Consider the following 19873-nt stretch of genomic DNA (forward strand, 5'->3'; position numbering starts at 1 on the left):
TAGCTACCTTTGGTGCTTAGTGACCGAAGAGGACCAGGCTGTGGTGGATGCGGTGGAAGCACCCTGCCTATTCAATGAAGCTCAACAGGCTTTGAATCGGGTAACTTCGAGTGTCCCTTTATTATGTATTTTAAATTTGAAATTGCAAATAATCCTAACACCTTTCTTTATGCTTGCACGCCTCGGTACTGCACCATGAGACTTTCCTCCGATACCGGGAGGAGTTAGCCCAACACGAGGTAGAGGTTCGGGAGCTTACTGAGAAGAGGGACACTTATAAGCTTATAAGTGAGAAACTTCAGGCTGAATTAGAAGTGGCTCGGAAGGAGCATGCCGAGTGGGCCGAGCAGGTAAATCGAGTACTTGAAGATAGTGACGACGAACTAGACTCAGTGGCTAACGATCCGATCCTCCAGGTTCGACAAAGGCTTGAACAAATCGGGCAGCTCCAGGTGCTGGTAGGTACGATACAAGCTGAGGATGAGGAGTTCAAGAAAACTATGGATCTCATAACCTCGGAAAAGGAAGTTGTCCAAGCACAACTGGCGTCGGCCGAGGCCCAGCTTCAGGCTACAAAAGAGAAAACCTTGGTACATGTCACGACCTAATTTCTCCTCTGTGTGACGTCGTGACGGCACCTAGTCTCTGTGACTAGGTAAGCCTAACATTTGCGGAATAATGAAATGAAAACATAAATTTAACAACTAACTGTAGCAATAACACCATAACTGAATACCATGCCGCTTGGCATGTACAATAACCAACTCCTTACTATACTACATAGCATTCCCAAAACCCGGAACATCGTGAATCACAAACTACAGAAAGAAAATCTAGTGTCACTAAACATCAGAGTCTATCAAAAGAAAATACAGAAGATAATGGACATGGGGAAGAGTAGAAGGTGACTCTGAGGTCTGCGGACGCGGCAGATATACCTTGAAGTCTCCAAAGTTGTCCCGGCTCACTCATAGTGCGGCTGATAAGGAGCACCTGGATATGCACACAAAAAATATGTGCAGAATAGTAGCATGAGTACACCACAATCGGTACCCAGTAAGTGCCAAGCCTAACCTCGACCGAGTAGTGACGAGGTCAGGTCAAGGCCCTACTGGTATATAGATAATAACACAAGATAAAATGAAATATCGCAGTAAATTAGAGACTGAAATCTAACAAGAATGAAATCATAGAAGACAATAGCTCAGTACACAGAAAATAACAACAGGGAATCTCCCGAGATACCGTCTCGTAGTCCCAAACATAAATGCAAGATAGGGGGATCTCCCGAAATACTGTTCCGCAGTCCCAAAGTAAATATGCAAGACATGGAGGTCTCCCGGAATACCGTTCCATAGTCCCAAAGTAAATATGCAGTACAAGAGGATCTCCCAGAATATCGTTCTGTAGTCCCAAAGTAAATATGCAGTATATGAGGATCTCCCGGAATACCGTTCCATAGTCCCAAATTAAATATGCAGTACAGGAAAATCTTCCAGAATACCGTTCCATAGTCCCAAAGTAAATATACACCTAAATAATAGAATTCAATAGTCACGGCACAAAATTCTACAGTTCAACCTAAGTACCAGTCAAGGAAAGACAAGTAAATTCACTAAACATGATGCACGTAGTTCAAGTAAATAGTTAAGGCAAGTAGACATGCTATTCTAATCTAGCAGGATACTACACATGCTGATGAAACTCATATAAGAAAGAAATCAGGTTATTACTTAGTAGAAAAATTGGGTTTTTACACAATTAGCCTATGTACGTACTCGTCACCTCACGTACATGGCGCTCATATATAAAAAAAAGTACAAGTCCTATGGGGAGTTCCCCCACATAAAGTTAGGCAAGCCACTTACCTCGAACCAAGCTCAATCAATCGGTCACAATGCCCTTTCCATGAATATTCGACTCTGAATAGCCCAAATCTAGCCAAAAATAATTACATATCATAAATACAACTATAATAGACTAGTCTAATTAATGAAATCAAGATTTTAATAAAAATTCTGAAATTCGTCCTATAAAGTCGACCCGGACCCACGTCTCAGAATCGGATAAAATTCACAAAATACAAACACCCATTCACTCACGAATTCACTCGTACCAAAATTAACCAAATCCGATGTCTAAATCTCAATCAAAACTCAGAAATTCGGTTAGGGAACTTTTCCCCCATTTTCCCAACTTTTCAATCAAAATCCGAAATTAAATGGAGAAAACAACTATAGATTAATGAAATACAAGCAAAAACGAGTTAGGAATCGTTACCCCAAAGCTCTCTATGAAAATCCCTCAAAGAATCGCCAATTTCCGATCTCCCAAGTCCAAAAATGAAGAAATGAATCAAACCCTCGATTTTTCCTCTTTTCTGCCCAGAAATCTCGCTTCTGCGAGCCTTCAACCGCACCTACGAAAATTCCATCGCAAGTGCGAAAATCACTTAAGGGGAAGTGAGTCCGCATCTGCGAACAAGGGCCTCTTCTGCAAGCCCGCATCTGTGCTCCTCCTCCGCTTCTGCGCGTCTATGGCCACACATGTGGTCCCAACTGGACATGGCCAAACTTCTTATGCGGCTCCATGGCCGTTTCTGCAGTGCCGCACCTGCGGCCCAAAGTGCGCAAGTGTGATTACACCATGTGCAGCACCTCCAGCAATTGCATAAGTCCCAAACTCAATCCGTTAAGCACCCCGAAACTCACCCGAGGCCCCTGGGACCTCGACCAAACATATCAACCAATCCTAAAACACCATACAAACTTAGTCGAGCCCTCAAACCATATCAAACAACGATAAAATCACAAATCATCCTCTGATTCAAACTTAAAGAACTTGAAACTTCCAAATTCAACAACCGATGCCGAAATCAACCAAACCACGTCTGATTGACCCCAAATTTTGCACACAAGTCATATTCAACATCACGGGCCTACTCCAACTTCCGGAATCGGAATCTGACCCCGATATCAAAATTTCCACAACCGGTCCAAATCTCGAAAAATTCGACTTTCGCCATTTCAAGCCTAAATGGGCTACGGAACTCCAAAACACAATCTGGACATGCTCCTAAGTCCAAAATCACCCAACGGAGCTAACGGAACCGACAAAACTCCATTCCGGAGTCGTCTTCACACAGTTCAAACTACAGTCAAAATCCTAAGATTTTAGCTCCCGTTTTAGGGACTAAGTGTCCCAAAACATTCTGAAACCAAAAACAAAACCTCCTCCGGCAAGTCACATAAATAGAAAAAGGTACGGGGAAAACAGTAATAGGGGATTGGGGTTATTTCTCTCAAAATGACCGATCGGGTCATTACATCCTCCCCCTCTTAAAATAATTATTCATCCTCGAACGAGCATAGAGACATACCTGAAGTGGTAAAAGGATGAGGATAACGGCTGCGCATATCCTGTTCGGTCTCCCAAGTCGCCTTCTCGACCGGATGTCCCCTCCACTAAACCTTCACGGAAGCAATGTTCTTTGAGCTCAGCTTTCTGACATGCCTGTCTAAAATAGCCATTGGTTCCTCAACATAAGATATATCCTTGTCCAATTGGACTGAGCTAAAATCCAATACATGAGCCGGATCACCGTGATACTTCCGGAGCATCGAAACATGAAATACCGTATGAACTCCTGCTAGGCTGGGAGGTAAGGCAAGCTCATAAGCAACCTCCCCAACACACCGTAACACCTCAAAAGGACCAATGAACATTGGGCTCAGCTTACCCTTCTTTCCGAATCTCATAATGCCCTTCATAGGTGAAACCCGGAGCAAGACTCGCTCTCCAAACATCGCAAACCTTTCGGTCTGCGTAACTCTTCTGTCTGGACTGGGTTGTACGAAGTCTATCCTGAATCACCTTAACCTTTTTCAAGGCATCCTGAACCAAGTCCGTACCCAATAATCTAGCCTCGCCCAGCTCGAACCAACACATTGGGGACTGACACCGCCTACCATACAAAGCCTCATACGGTGCCATATGAATGCTGGACTGATAACTGTTGTTGTAGGAAAACTTCGCAAGTGGCAAGAACTGGTTCCAAACACCCCCCAAAATCCTTCACACAAGCACGAAGCATATCCTCTAGTATCTGAATAGTGCGCTCGGACTGTCCGTCCATGTGAGGGTGAAATAATGTGCTCAACTCAACCCGAGTACCCAACTCCTATTGTACAGCTCTCCAAAACCGTGATGTAAATTGCGTACCCTGGTCATAGATGATAGATACTGGTACGCCATGAAGCCTGACGATCTCACAGATATAAATTCGAGTCAATTGCTCGGAAGAATAGGTAGTCATCACAGGTATGAAATGAGCCGACTTGGTCAGCCTATCCACAATCACCCAAACTGCATAAAATCTTCGCTGAGTCTGTGGGAGTCCAACAACGAAATCCATAGTAATCCGTTCCCATTTCCACTCCGGAATCTCCAACCTCTGAAGCAACCCACCTGGCCGTTGATGCTCATACTTCACCTGCTGGCAATTTAGACACCGGGCCACATACTCTACTATGTCTTTCTTCAGCCTCCTCCACCAGTGATACTGCCTCAAGTCCTGATATATATTTGCGACACCCGGATGAACAGAGTATCGCAAACTGTAAGCCTCCTGGAGAATCAACTCATGTAAACCATCTACATTGGGCACACATAGCATGTCCTGCATCCTCAATGCACCATCATCTCCAATAGTGAACTCCTTAGCATCACCGTGACAGACCGTGTCCTTAAGGACAAGCAGCTGGGTGTCATCATACTGAAACTCCCTAATACGATCATAAAGAAAAGACCGAGAGACCACACAAACCAATACTCGGCTCGGCTCAGAAATATCCAATTTCACAAACTGGCTGGTTAAGGCCTGAACATCCAATACCAATGGCCTCTCTGATGCTGGTAGATATGCTAAACTCCCCAAACTCTCTGCCCGGTGACTCAAATCATCGGCCACCACATTGGCTTTCCCCGGATGGTATGAAATAATGATATCATAGTCCTTAAGTAGCTCCAACCACCTCTGCTGACACAAGTTAAGATCTTTTTACTTGAACAGATGCTGTAAACTCCGATGATCGGTGTAAATCTCACAAGGAACACCGTATAAATAATGCCGCCAAATCTTCAAGGCATGAACAATAGCTGCTAGCTCAATGTCATGGACAAGATAGTTCTTTTCATGCACCTTCAGCTGTCTGGACGCGTAGGCAATCACCCTACCGTCCTACACCGCGCTGAGACCAATCTACGATGCATCATAATATACAGTATAAGACCCCGAACCCGTAGGCAATACCAATACTAAGGATGTAGTCAAAGCTGTCTTGAGCTTCTGAAAGCTCTCCTCACATTCCTCTGTCCACCTGAATGGAGCACCCTTCTGGGTCAGCCTGGTCCTAAGTGCTGCAATAGATGAGAATCCCTCTACAAAGCGACGGTAATACCCCGCCAAACCAAGAAAAATCCAGATCTCTATAGCTGAGGACGGTCTGGGCCAACTCTGCACTGCTTCAATCTTCTTCGGATCTACCTAAATCCCATCACTCGATACTATATGACCCAAGAATGCCACTGAGTCTAGCCAAAACTCACACTATAAAAATTTTGTATATAACTTCTTTTCTCTCAAGGTCTGAAGTGCAGTCCTCAGGTGCTGCTCATGATCTTCCCGAGTTCGGGAGTACACCAGAATGTCGTCAATAAACACAATGACGAATGAGTCAAGATAAGGCCGAAACACATTGTGCATCAAGTGCATAAAGTTGTTGGGGCATTGTTCAGCCCAAAAGACATAACAAGAAACTCATAGTGACCATATCTGGTCCTGAAAGTAGTCTTCGGGATATCTGGCTCCCGAATCTTCAACTGATGATAACCTGAACGTAAGTTAATCTTAGAAAACACTATGTCACCCTGTAACTGATCAAATAGGTAATCAATACGAGCCAAAGGATACATCTTCTTCACTGTGACTTTGTTTAACTGGCGGTAATCAATACACATCCGCATAGAACCATCATTCTTCTTCACAAATAAGACAGGAGCACCCCCAAAGTGACACACTGAGCCGAATAAAGCCCTTATCAAGCAATTCATATAACTTCTCATTCAACTCCTTTAACTCAGGAGGAGCCATACGGTACGGAGGAATAGAGATGGGTTGAGTGCCCGGCAACAGATCAATGCCAAAATCAATATCTCTATCGTGCGGCATGCCCGTAAGATCAACTGGAAACAAATCTAGAAAGTCCCTCACTACTGGAACTGACTCAACTGTAGGGGTATAAATACCGACATCTCTCACATAAGCTAGATACGCGTTACACCCCTTCTCAACCATTCGTTGAGCTTTAAGAAATGAAATAACTCTGCTGGGAGTATACTCTAAGGTACCTCTCCACTCTATTCGCGGAAATCCTGGCATAGCCAGCGTCACGGTCTTAGCGTGACAATCAAGAATAGCATAATGGGGAGACAACCAGTCCATGCCCAAAATAATATCAAAGTCCACCATGCTGAGCAATAATAACTCGGCTATGGTCTCAAAACTACTAAGAGCAATCAAACACGACTGATACACGCGGTCGACAACAAGAGAATCTCCCACAGGAGTAGACACATAAATAGGGGAACTCAATGAATCTTGAGATACGCCCAAATACGGGGCAAAATAAGAGGACACATAAGAATATGTAGAGCTTGGGTCAAATAATACTGACGCATCTCTATGACAGATCGGGACAATACCTGTAATGACAGAATCAGAAGCGACAGCCTCTGTACGAGCAGGATGGGCATAATATCTGGCCTGGCCTCCCCCTCTAGGGTGACATCTACTTGTCTGGCCTCCACCTCTAGATGGTTGTGCAGGTGGAGTGGCAACTGGTGTAGTAAACATGGCCTGAGAAGCCTGAGGGCTCTGTAGAATAGGTGGGACCTGAGAAACCTGTGGAGGTGCACCCCTCCTAAGTCTGGGGCAATCCATAATGATATGACGAGTGTCACCATACTCAAAACAAGCCCTCGGAGGGCGTGGCTGCTGGGACTGGCTCGGGCCTGATCGACTAGACTGTCCGCTGAAGGCACCCCGTACAGGAGGTACAGAAGACACTGTAGTGCATAATATGGAACCTGAGGTCTAGGAGTAGCCGGAGTACCACTGGAAGCTGGAAGTGCTGAATGAATAGGATGGCTCACATAACCTCTACCATGACGGGCTGCAGCAGGGGCACGAGAATTATTATATGTGCCAGAATCTCGGGGTCTCTCAGCTTCCCTCTCTTCCCTCTTCCAGATCTGTATACCTTCCAATCTCCTAGTAACTGACACCACATGCTGGTATGTGATGTCCATCTATATCTCTCGGGACATACTGAATTTGATACTAGGGTGGAGACCCTTAATAAATCTCCGAACCCGCTCTCGAACGGTAGCAACTAAGGTTGGTGCATGCCTAGCCAAATCACTGAATCAGACCGCATATTCCAACACGGTCATAGAACCCTGGCGCAACTGCTCAAACTCTGCGCGCCATGCATCTCTAAGACTCTGAGGAACATATTCTCTCAAGAATATATCAGAAAATTGAGTCCAAGTAAGTCAAGTTGCCTCAGCCAGACTATCCAACTCATATGCCCATCACCACTAGTAGGCCGCTCCTCTAAGCTGGAATGCTGTGAAAGAAACCCCACCAGAATCCATAATACCCATGGTACGGAGGATACAGTGACATTCCTCCAGAAAACCCTGAGCATCCTCTGAAGCTAAACCGCTGAATGTGGGAAGGTGGTACTTCTTATACCTCTCGAGCCTGAGCTGCTCCCCCTCTGAAACTGTTGACCTAACCTCATGCCGGATTGGGACAACTGGCTGAACTGGTATAACCTCTAGGGCATGGTCAACTTTGGCCCGTGGCTCGGGAGTATGAGCGGCGGGAGTTTGTGCTCCTCCCCCGACCTGAGATGTGGTAGGAGCAAGTGGAATTAACCCTGCCTGAGCTAGAGTGCCAAACATGCTCAAAACCTGCGCAAGAGTCTCCTAAAGTACAGGGGTAGTAACAGGCGTCCCAGGTGCATGTTCTCCAACTGGAGCTACCGGTGGCTCTACTGTAGTAGCTCGTGCAGGTGCTCTGGCTGCATCACGTGGTCTTCCTCGGCCTCTGCCCTGGCCCCGGCCTCTTGCGGCTCCAACAGGGCGCGAGTGTCTGATCATCGGATTCAGTTGTGCGTGTGCTCGCCATCTATGAGAAAATAGAAAGACAATGGTTTAGAACTTTGAAGTCAACAATGCGCATGATAAGGAATCAAAAAAGTGAATATTTTCCTAACAGTTCCATAGCCTCCCGAAGATAAGTACAGACATCTCTGTACCGATCCGCAAGACTCTACTAAACCTTCTTGTGACACACGACACCTATGAACCTAGAGCTGGGATACCAACTTATGACGACCCAATTTTCCCTTTGTGTGACGTCGTGATGGCACCTAGTCTCTGTGACTAGGTAAGCCTAGAATTTGAGGAATAATGAAATAAAAACATAAATTTAACAACTAACTGTAGCAATAACACCATAACTGAATAACATGTCGCTTGGCATGTACAATAACCAACTCCTTAGTATACTACATAGCATTCCCAAAACCCGTAATATCGTAAATCACAAACTACAGAAGGAAAATCTAGTGTCTCTATACATCAGAGTCTATCAAAAGAAAATACATAAGATAATGGACATGGGGAAGAGTAGAAGGGGACTCTGAGGTCTGCGGACGCGGCAGATATACCTTGAAGTCTCCAAAGCTGTCCCGGCTCACTGATAGTGCGGCTGATAAGGAGCATCTGGATCTGCACACGAAAAATATATACAGAAAAGTAGCATGAGTACACCACAATCGGTACCCAGTAATTGCCAAGTCTAACCTGGGTCGAGTAGTGACGAGGTCAAGTCAGGGCCCTACTAGTATATACCGTTCCGTAGTCCCAAAGTAAATATGTAGTACAGGGGGATCTCCCGGAATACCGTTCTGTAGTCCCAAAGTAAATATGCAGCTAAACAATAGAATTCAATAGTCACTGCACAAAATTCTACGGTACAACCTAAGTACCAGTCAAGGAAAGACAAGTAAATTCACTAAACATTATGCACGTAGTTCAAGTAAATAGTTAAGGCAAGTAGACATGATATTCTAATCTAGCAAGATACTACACATGCTGATGAAACTCATATAAGAAAGAAATCAGGTTATTACTTAGTAGAAAAATTGGGGCTTTACACAATTAGCCTATGTACATACTCGTCACCTCACGTACACGGCGCTCATATATCAAAAACAGTACAAATCCTATGGGGAGTTCCCCCACATAAAGTTAGGCAAGCCACTTACCTCGAACCAAGCTCAATCAATCGGTCACAATGCCCTTTTCATGAATATTCGACTCCGAATAGCCCAAATCTAGCCAAAAATAATTACATATCATAAATACAACTATAATAGACTAGTCTAATTAATGAAATCAAGATTTTAATAAAAATTCTGAAATTCGTCCTATAAAGTCGACCTGGGCCCACGTCTCGGAATCGGGTAAAATTCACAAAATACAAACACCCATTCACTCACGAATTCACTCGTACCAAAATTAACTAAATCCGATGTTTAAATCTCAATAAAAACTCAGAAATTCGGTTAGGGAACGTTTCCCCCATTTTTCCAACCTTTCAATCCAAATCCGAAATTAAATGGAGAAAACAACTATAGATTAATGAAATACAACCAAAAATGAGTTAGGAATCGTTACCCCAAAGCTCTCTATGAAAATCCCTTAAAGAATCGCCAATTTCCGAGCTCCCAAGTCCAAAAATGAAGAAATGAATCACACCCTCGATTTTTCTTCTTTTCTGTCCAGAAATCTCGCTTCTGCGAGACTTCAACTGCACATGCGATACCGCACCTGCGGAAATTCCATCGCATGTGTGAAAATCACTTAAGGGGGACTGAGTCCGCATCTGCGAACAAGGCCCGTTTTTGCGAGCCAGCATCTACGCTCATCCTCCGTTTCTGCGCGTCTATGGCCGCACCTGCGATCCCAGCTGGACAAGGCCAAAATCGCTTCTGCGTTTCCATAGTCATTTCTGCGGCGCCGCACCTGCGGCCCAAAATGCGAAGGTGCGATTACACCAGGTGCAGCAGCTCGAGCAATTGCATAAGTCCCAAACTCAATCCGTTAAGCACCCGAAACTTACCTGAGGCCCACGGTACCTTGACCAAACATACCAACCAATCCTAAAATACCATACGAACTTAGTCTAGCCCTCAAACCATATCAAACAATGCTAAAATCACAAATCATCCTCCGATTCAAACTTAAAAAACTTGAAACTTCCAAATTCGACAACCGATGCCGAAACCAACCATACCACGTCCGATTGACCCCAAATTTTGCACACAATTCATATTCAACATCACGGACCTACTCCAACTTTCGAAATCAGAATCCGACCCCTATATTAAAATTTCCACAACCGCTCCGAATCTCCACTAAATCGGCTTTCGCTATTTCAAGCCTAAATGGGCTATGGAGCTCCAAAACACAATCTGGACACGCTTCTAAGTCCAAGATAACCCAATGGAGCTAACGGAACCAATAAAACTCCATTCCGGAGTCATCTTCAAACAATTCTGACTACGATCAAAATCCTAAGACTTAAGCTCTTGTTTTAGGGAGTAAGTGTCCCAAAACACTGCAAATCAAAAACAAAACCTCCCCTCGGCAAGTCACATAAGAAAAAAAAAGGTACAGGGAAAATAGTAAATAGGGATCGAGGCTATTTCTCTCACAACGATCGGTCGAGTCGTTACAGTGCTAGCCAAGAAGATCGAGGAGCTTCAATATGAGCTAAACTCGGCCATTCTGGTCAAGAGAGTCTGGCCAAGGAACTCGAGGCGGCCAAATCAGAAGTGGTTGTGTCCAAAACCATGGGTGATACTAAAATGGCCCTATCCAAGGTTGATGTCGAGGCGATTCAGGCGCATGCCAAAAGCATGGTGAAGCATGCAAGGTGGCAAGCTCGAAGGGAAGCCCTCGATGGAGTCCATGCTTAGAGCTTCAACATACTGGCGAAAATCAAGAATACCAAAGTAGAAGAAGCCAGGGCCCGAAAGCTGGCTTTTCCCGAGGAAGATTCCAAGAGCTTAACCGAATCTGAAGGCGGAGAAGATCCCGAGGATGAAGACGCTGCCCCCGATGAGGACCAGGCCACTTAGGCCTTTAGATGTTTTTATTTTTTGCTTTTTGCATCTTTTTGAGGCCTTTTTGGCCATTGTAAATTTCCATATCGGGCCATTCTGTCCTTTTGTAAAAAGATTATATATAAGGCTTTCTTTCCCTTTCGGCTTTCAAATTTTTCCTTTGCTCTATTACTTGTATTCACGAAGGTGGGAATGCCTTAGCATAAAATACCTTAGGTTATGTTCGAAAGTTCAATCAAACCTTGCCTTTGCATTACTCTATTTTAAGGTGTTTTGGGGGTTCGGTGTTATCGGAAACCCTTTACCAAAGTAGGTAGCTGATATTATAGTTTGCCGAGGATAGCCTTTAGAACTGGTTATGAAAAAATTTCTGTTTCGAAGGCCTAGTTTTGGTTATGGCTTTCGGACGTCTCCGAGCCGTGTTAATATGGTCGTAGCCTTTTAATTCGGGAGCTTCTCATTGGACTTGCTTTTCCGAGCTATCTGGGCTTGCCCAAGATAACATTCCCCGAGTAGGGTGGCCGTGGCCTTTAAAAATCGGGGGATTGCCTAGTAGGTCTTATGCCCCCGAGGCCCAATGACTTGGGCTGTTCGAGTTTATTTTCGGACGACAGTCCCCAAGTGAGGGAGTTAGGGGAGTTCGTAAAAACCCAAAAAATCGAACCAAACCAACCAAAAAATCTGATATTTTTAGGTTTGGTTTGGTTTTGATTTTAAATTTTAAAAACCGATCAAATTTGGTTTGGTTTTGGTTTTAATCAAAAAATAACTGAACCAAACCGACTATAAAAGTAGCTATTTAAATTTATTATTACACCTATATATATGTATATTTTTATATAAAATTTTTAATATTTATGGTGCATATTAGTCATTTGTATTTTTAGTCTGGTTTTTTGCTAATATAATAATCTAATTATTTGCCTTCTAGTTTGATTGGTAGTTTTTTTTTTAAGTACAAGAATTTATTTCATGTTAAAAATAATTAATTTTTAATTAGTACTTAAGTTATTCATCACTATTTGAGTCAATTATTATCAATATATCTTGGTAAATGATAAATTTCTAAAAGAGTAATTGGTTTGATAGCGTTACATTGAAAATGTAGTCGCCGGAATATGCGTTTGGTAGTGTATGTCTCATATTTAAAAAAAAACTGATAAATAACCGAAAAAACAGAAAAACCGACAAAAACCGAATCGATAAAAAATCGACTTAATTGGTTTGGTTTGGTTCCAATATTTGAAAATTTGACTTACTTGGTTTGGTTTCTTTTTAGGAAAAAATTGATCCAAACCGAACCATGAATAACCCTAGTGGGAGTGATCATTCGTACTCTGGTCATAAGCGGCCCTTGAGCTCGTTACCTTTAGGAGATCGGAAGTACGAAAATTCTTTAAGGGATGTAAAGAGGAAATTTTTAAAACATAAGATGATTGCAAGGAAAGTACTTCTCTTTATTCTTGTGCAAAACAGTTATACATGCGTATATGTTTTATGCCAGGGCTCGAGCAATCTATGTGTGCACGGTTTGTTTGACTGTTTGGCCCTTACAATAAATCCTACCTATCGAGACCCTTCCTTTACGAAGTAATTTCCATGCTAAAGTTGATATCCGAAGGTAATGCATATCCGAGGGTAATAACCCCCAGTATTCGAGGTTGATTGTAAAGGAACCTCGGATACTGGTAATGTGATCTTCGACACCGATTCATAATCGGTCTTTGATTCTAAGTTAGCACGATCCATTATTGCCTCGTTAAAAAACTTACCGGAAAATCCATTTGGGATAAAACCGGTCTAAGAAAAAAGAGTGCAACACGTGCTTTCAGACCTAAAACTTCGTGTCGCTTCTTGTTGATTACCTACAAGTGTTAGTCCGAAATAAAAGGAAATGAATGGGGGTCGTACCTTAGCAGTAATATCGTTTTAGGTGAGTTACATTCCAATTACTCGGTAGTTGTTCTCCATTCATCATTCCGAGCTTATAGGATCCTTTCCCGATGACCACGAGAATCCGGTATAGTCCTTCCCAGTTCAGACCCAACTTTCCTTCGTTCAGATTCTGGGTATTTAGTGTGACCTTCCTTAGTACTAAGTCCCCGATATTGAAGTATAGAAGGTTGGCTCTTCGATTGTAATACCTCTCGATCTGTTGCTTTTGGGCAGCCAATATAATGAAGGCGGCTTCACGCCTTTCATCCAATAGCTCCAAGCTCGTATTCATGGCCTCGTCATTTGATTCATTTTTTGCATATCGAAATATGATACTTAGCTCCCCGACTTCGATCGATATCAGGGCTTCGGCGCCATAAACCAATGAGAACGGAGTAGCCCCGGTACTGGACTTCGCAGTCGTGCGATATGCCCAAAGGACTTCGGGTAGGATTTCCTTCCATTTCCCTTTGGCGTCGGTTAACCTTTTCTTAAGGTTTTGGATTTTGGTTTTGTTGGTCAATTTGGCTTTCTCGTTCCCTCTAGGGTGATAAGGTGTCGATAAGATTCTTTTGATCTTATAATCTTCGAGGAACTTGGTCACTTTGCTGCCGATAAACTGTTTCTCGTTGTCACACACAATTTCGGATGGCATCCTGAACCGACATATGATGTGGTCCCAAATGAAGTCTATGACTTCATTCTCCCTAACCTTCTCGTATGCCTATGCTTCAACCCACTTAGAAAAATAATCAGTCATAAATAAGATAAATTGAGCCTTACCCGGTGCCCATGGAAGGGGGTCGACGATGTTCATTCCCCACTTCATGAATGGCTATGGTGACAAGACCGAATGCATCAGTTCTCTGGGTTGGTGAATCATTGGAGCATATCTTTGGCATTTGTCACATTTTCAAATGAACCCCTTCACATATTTTTCCATGTTGATCCAGTAATAGCCGACTCTGATCACTTTTTAAACCAATGATTCGGCGCTTGAATGATTTTCGCAAGTGCCCTCGTGAACTTCCCTCAGAACGTACTTGGTATCTCCTGGTCCCAGACATATTGCTAGTGGGCCATCGAACATTCTTCTGAACAAGGTTCCGTCCTCGGACAAGCTGAATCGGGCTGCCTTTGTGCGCAGGGCTCTCTATTCTTTTAGATCCGAGGGAAGTTTCCCGGTCTTCAAATAATCTATCTATTTATTTCTCCAATCCCAGGTTAAGCTTGTGTAGTTTATCTCGGCGTGACCTTCTTCTTCTACTGGCCTCATGAGCTGTACAACTGCCCCTAAGTTGAGCTCGTCGTCTTCGACTAACGAACCTAAGTTTGCAAGGGCATCAGCCTCACTATTTTGATCTCGAGGTACGTGTTGCAAAGTCCATTCTTTAAACTGATATAACGTTACCTGTAATGTATCTAGGTACCTTTGCATTCATTCTTCTCTGACTTTGAACGTTCCATTAACTTGATTCACCACAAGGAGGGAGTCACACTTAGCTTCGATCACCTCCTCCCCCAAGCTTTTGGCCAGTTCGAGACCTGCAATCATGGCCTCATATTCGGCCTCGTTGTTAGTCAATTTCACAGTTATAATGGATTGTCTAACTATGTTGCATGTGGGTGGTTTCAGTACGATGCCAAGTCTGGACCCATTTGCGTTCGATGCACCGTTCATAAAGATGGTCCAGATTCCTGAAGATGTCCCCGAGTTTACCAATAACTCTCTTTCGACCTCGGGTATTAGAGCCGACGTGAAGTCAACCACAAAATCTACCAAAATTTGAGACTTAATGGTTGTTCGGGGTCGATATTCAATATCGTACCCGCTAATTTCTACGGCCCATAGTTTGGGTTTATGCATTATATTTCGCAATGGGTAAGTTGTCACAACACATATAGGGTGGCATTGAAAGTACGATTTCAGTTTCCTGGAGGCGCTTAGCAAAGCGAGCGCCAATTTTTCTAGGTGGGGATATCTAGTTTTGACCTCACCCAAGGTCCGGCTAACATAATAAATCGAAAATTGCATACCTTGTTCTTCCCGAACTAGGACTCCACTTACCGCTATCTATGATACTACCAAATACAAGTATAGTTGTTCGTCTTCCCTTGGTGTGTGAAGCAGTGGTGGGCTCGATAAATATCGCTTAAGTTTTTCCAAGGCCCGCTGGCATTTTCGGGGTCCATGTGAAGTTGTTTTTCTTCTTCAGCAATGAGAAAATCGATGACTCTTATCGGAGGACCTCAAGATGAATCGCCTTAGGGCGGTTATACATCTGGTTAGCCTTTGCATGACTTTCACGTTGTCCACTACCGTTATATCCTCGATAGCTTTGATCTTGTCGGGGTTGATCTCGATTTTTCGGTTGGATACCATGAATCCAAGAAATTTACTTGATCCGACTCCGAACGCGCATTTTTTTGGATTCAGCTTCATGTTATACTTCTTCAATATACTAAAGGTTTCATGCAAATACTTTAAATGGTCCTCTGCTCGTAGGGACTTAACTAACATATTGTCAATGTAAACTTCCATAGATTTCCCTATTTGTTTTTCGAACATCCGGTTTACTAGGTTGTGGTAAGTGGCACCGACATTTTTTAAATCCAAATGGCATTACGTTATAGCAGTATGTGCCATACTTAGTGATGAAGGAGGTCTTTTCCTAATAATCCGGGTTCATTCGTATTTGGTTGTACCTGGAGTAGGCATCAAGAAAACTAAGGATCTCGTGGTCGGTCGTGGCATCGATCATGCGATCGATGTTAGGCAAAGGGAAAGAATCCTTGGGGCATGCCTTATTTAAATCCTTGTAATCCACACACATTCTTACTTTGTTCCCTTTTTAGGGACTACTACTACGTTTGCTAGTCATTCAGGGTATTTGACTTCCCGGATGGACCATATTTTAAGGAGTTTAGTTACCTCATCCTTGATGAAGGCATGCTTGATCTAGGACTAAGGTCTCCTTTTCTACTTCACCGGGTGGAATTTTGGGTCCAGGCTCAGTTTATGAGTGGTGATCTCCGGTATGATCCATGTCATGTCGAGATGGGACCAAGCAAAACAATCCATGTTAGCTATAAGAAATTGAATGAGTTTTTTCCTGAGCTCGGGAGTTAACCCTGTGCCCAGGTATACCTTTTGATCGGGCTGATGTTCGATCAGTATGACTTGCTCCAGCTCTTCGATCATTGATTTTGTAGCATCGGAATCATCGAGGACTATGAAGGATCGAGGAACCCCGTAATCATCGTCTTTATCAGTCCCTTGCTTGTCTAGTTGGGTCAAGGTCAGCATCGGTGATTGCTATTTAGCATTCTGTTTTGCTTTCAAATCTGGCTCCTTTGTCAATGATAGTATTGATATTGGAATTACTTCATCGACGACAAACATTTCCTTCGCACGCGGGTTGCTCCCCATAGATCATTTTAATCCCCTCTAGTGTTGGGAATTTTAACACCTGGTGAAGGGTCGAGGGCACAACCCTTATGTTGTGGATCCATGGTCTCCCGAACAAGGCGTTATGTCTCATGTCCCTTTCGATCACATAAAACTTGGTCTCCTGGATGGTTCCGGATGCTCTTACCGGTAATGTTATTTCTCCCTTAGTAGTTTCACAAGCCATGTTGAATCCAGTTAGCACTCGGGCCGCAGACACAATTTGGTTCTGTAGGCCGAGTTGTTCTATGACCCTCGATCGAATGATGTTGGCCGAACTACCTGGATCAATTAACACACGTTTAACTCGAGTTTTATTCATGGGTACAAATATTACCAGTGCATCATTATGGGGCTGCATGATTCCTTCTGCATCTTCGTCGTTGAAAGATAAAGTTCCTTTTGGTATGTAATCTCGAGTCCATTTCTCCTTCGTGATTGATACTTTGGTGCGCTTTAACATCGGACCTTGAGGAACATCGACCCCTCCAATGATCATATAAATGACGTGTTGAGGTTCTTCTTGCTCGTTTTGTTTATTCGAATCCCTGTTTTTGAAATAATTCTTAGCTCGGTCGCTCAGAAACTCCCAAAGGTGCTCATTGTTGAATAACCGGGCTACTTCTTCTCTCAATTGTCGACAATATTTTGTTATGTGGCCATGAGTGCCATGATATTTGCACATTTGGTTGGGATCTCTTTGGGCTGGATCCGTTTGTAAAGGTCGGGGGTATTTGGTATCTTTGATGTGTCTGATAGCCGATACGATGACAGCTGCATCAACATTAAAATTGTACTTTGATAACCGTGGTGCTTCTTTAGGTCCGTCAGGCCTGTCGAAGCCGTTCTTGCTCATGATCCCTCGATCACTAGCCTCGATAACTTCTCCTTTCATTTCGTACAGTATTTCGCCCAGATCCGCTACTCCTACGGTCTCCATTATATGACTGGTATCTATCTTTGTTCAACCTCGGTTCTCGGTCAATGTCCCTCTTGATTCTATCGACGAGTCTGATAGGATAAATGAACCGGAATGAGCTCCAAGTTGATCGTCTTTCACCATGATCTTCGATTGATATCGATTATGCACATCGGCCCAAGTAATAGCCAGGTATTCTATCAAATTCTGCTTCAAGTGTTGCGAAGCCACCGAGTTTCGAACATTGAGTCCTTGGGTGAAAGCTTGAACAGCCCAATCATCAGCAACCGGTGGCAGGTCCATCCATTCCATTTGGAATCGAGACATGAATTCTCTGAGCATTTTGTTGTCCTTCTGCCTTACTTTGAAAAGGTCCGACTTTCTGGTTTCGACCTTGATGGCCCCGGCGTGTGCCTTTACAAAAGAATCTGCAAGCATAACAAATGAGTCAATAGAATTAGGTGGTAAATTGTGGTACCATATCATAGCTCCCTTTGACACGGTCTCTCCGAATTTCTTTAGCAAGACAGATTCAATCTCGTCATCCTCGAGATCATTCCCTTTGATAACACATGTATAAGAGGTGACATGCTCGTTCGGGTCGGTCATTCCATTGTACTTAGGAATCTCGGGCATGCGGAACTTCTTGGGAGCCGCGCTCGGGGGAAAGGTTTTTGCACAAACTTTTTGGAATCCAGACCCTTCAATATTGGCGGTTCCCCCAGGATTTGATAAGCCCCGGAGTTGTAAGTTTCCACCTTCTTGTCGTTTGCCTCGATCTTCTTTTCCCCCGACTCAATTCGCTTTGTTAGTTCTTTGAGCATCTTCATGATTGTAGGATCGATCCCCAATTCTTTCTCGTTCGATTTACTTGAAGTCGATTCGACCTTGTAGATAACTTCATTGGATGGCTCGGGCTCGATCCTGCTCGGCGGGTGATTCTGGTTTTAGAGCTGGGCTATTACTGCCTGTTGAGCCTGCAACATTTCGAAGATCACCCGTAGGCTGATCCCGTCCTCTTTGCCGCCATGTGTGCTTCGAATTGCTGATCGAACATCTCCACGGACGCTGCCCTCGGGATCGACGACCAAATTTGCATTGATGGCTACATGAGAACTGACGTCGATTGGATCTACAACCGGAACTCAATCGAGGCCAACCAGAGGTGCGTCATTCCCTGGCTCTATGTTACCATTTTCGCCTTGGTGACCGAAATCATTGTCAACGTTCAAGGGTGCTGACTAGGAGTTCGACATTTTGGTCCTGGAATCGAAGATACTCCAAAGAACAAGTGTAAAATAGTGTGTGTTATGAAAGTTTGTACCGCATAATCACTATTATCCTTAGCCCCACGGTGGACGCCAAACTGTTTACCCTCAAAATCGGATAACAATTGAATTTATACGCGATTTTAAGGATATGTAATATAACTTGATACAAATTAAGAAAACAGATTAATATTGAAATTGACGATAAAAGAATAAATGCAAACCACACAAATTGAACAACCTTGGCCTTCGAGTTCGATCACCCTCGAACCAAAAAATGCCTCAACTGATGTAAGAATAGAATAATAAGATGACAAAGGCTAGAAATAACAGTATATTGCTTTATGCTGCGTATTGCAATGTGTATTACAAATGACTAGACCCCCTTTTTATAGTAGGGGACTCCTACTCTTGATACAATTCTATATAAGGTAAAAAATCTCATGATTTGCTAATTAATCAGCCTCTCCTTGATTCGTGCGGGGATTTTCGCCGTGATCTCCAACCGATCGCGGATATTTCGGCCTTATGTTATTTGGCTCGACAAATTTCCCCCGATCTTACTTGGTCTCGATTTTATTCGATCCCAGGGTCACGAGCTCAACGTTTTGACTTCGCCCCTTTGGTTCAATATAACCCGAGATCGAGCTTTAACCTGTCACGCTTCGGTCTTGATTGGTCACACAATAGGTGAACCTGTATACAAGAATAACAAAACAATGCTAGAACTTTTTATACTTCCGCTGTTAAACTCTTTTATTCTTAGTTTGTTATAAAAAAAACAAAATATTTTATACTTAAAGATTAATCTTTGAACCTTTTATTTTATCTAGATCAGCAACAGAAATATTACTCTATTTAACATTACTATATTTTTTTTAAAACTTTGTATTCTGTCAAAATGCGTCCCAGAATATAAAGATTGTAGTTTACCGGAATAAACGTTAGCTGAGTCGATATAGGGGTGTAATGGTTGGGTTCACTTGGTTATTTTATAGAATTTGTATCATACCAATTTTTTAATTTTTCGATTATCTTATTA

Source organism: Nicotiana tomentosiformis, chromosome 4 (assembly GCF_000390325.3).
Source record: "Nicotiana tomentosiformis chromosome 4, ASM39032v3, whole genome shotgun sequence".
NCBI classification, from domain to species: domain Eukaryota; kingdom Viridiplantae; phylum Streptophyta; class Magnoliopsida; order Solanales; family Solanaceae; genus Nicotiana; species Nicotiana tomentosiformis.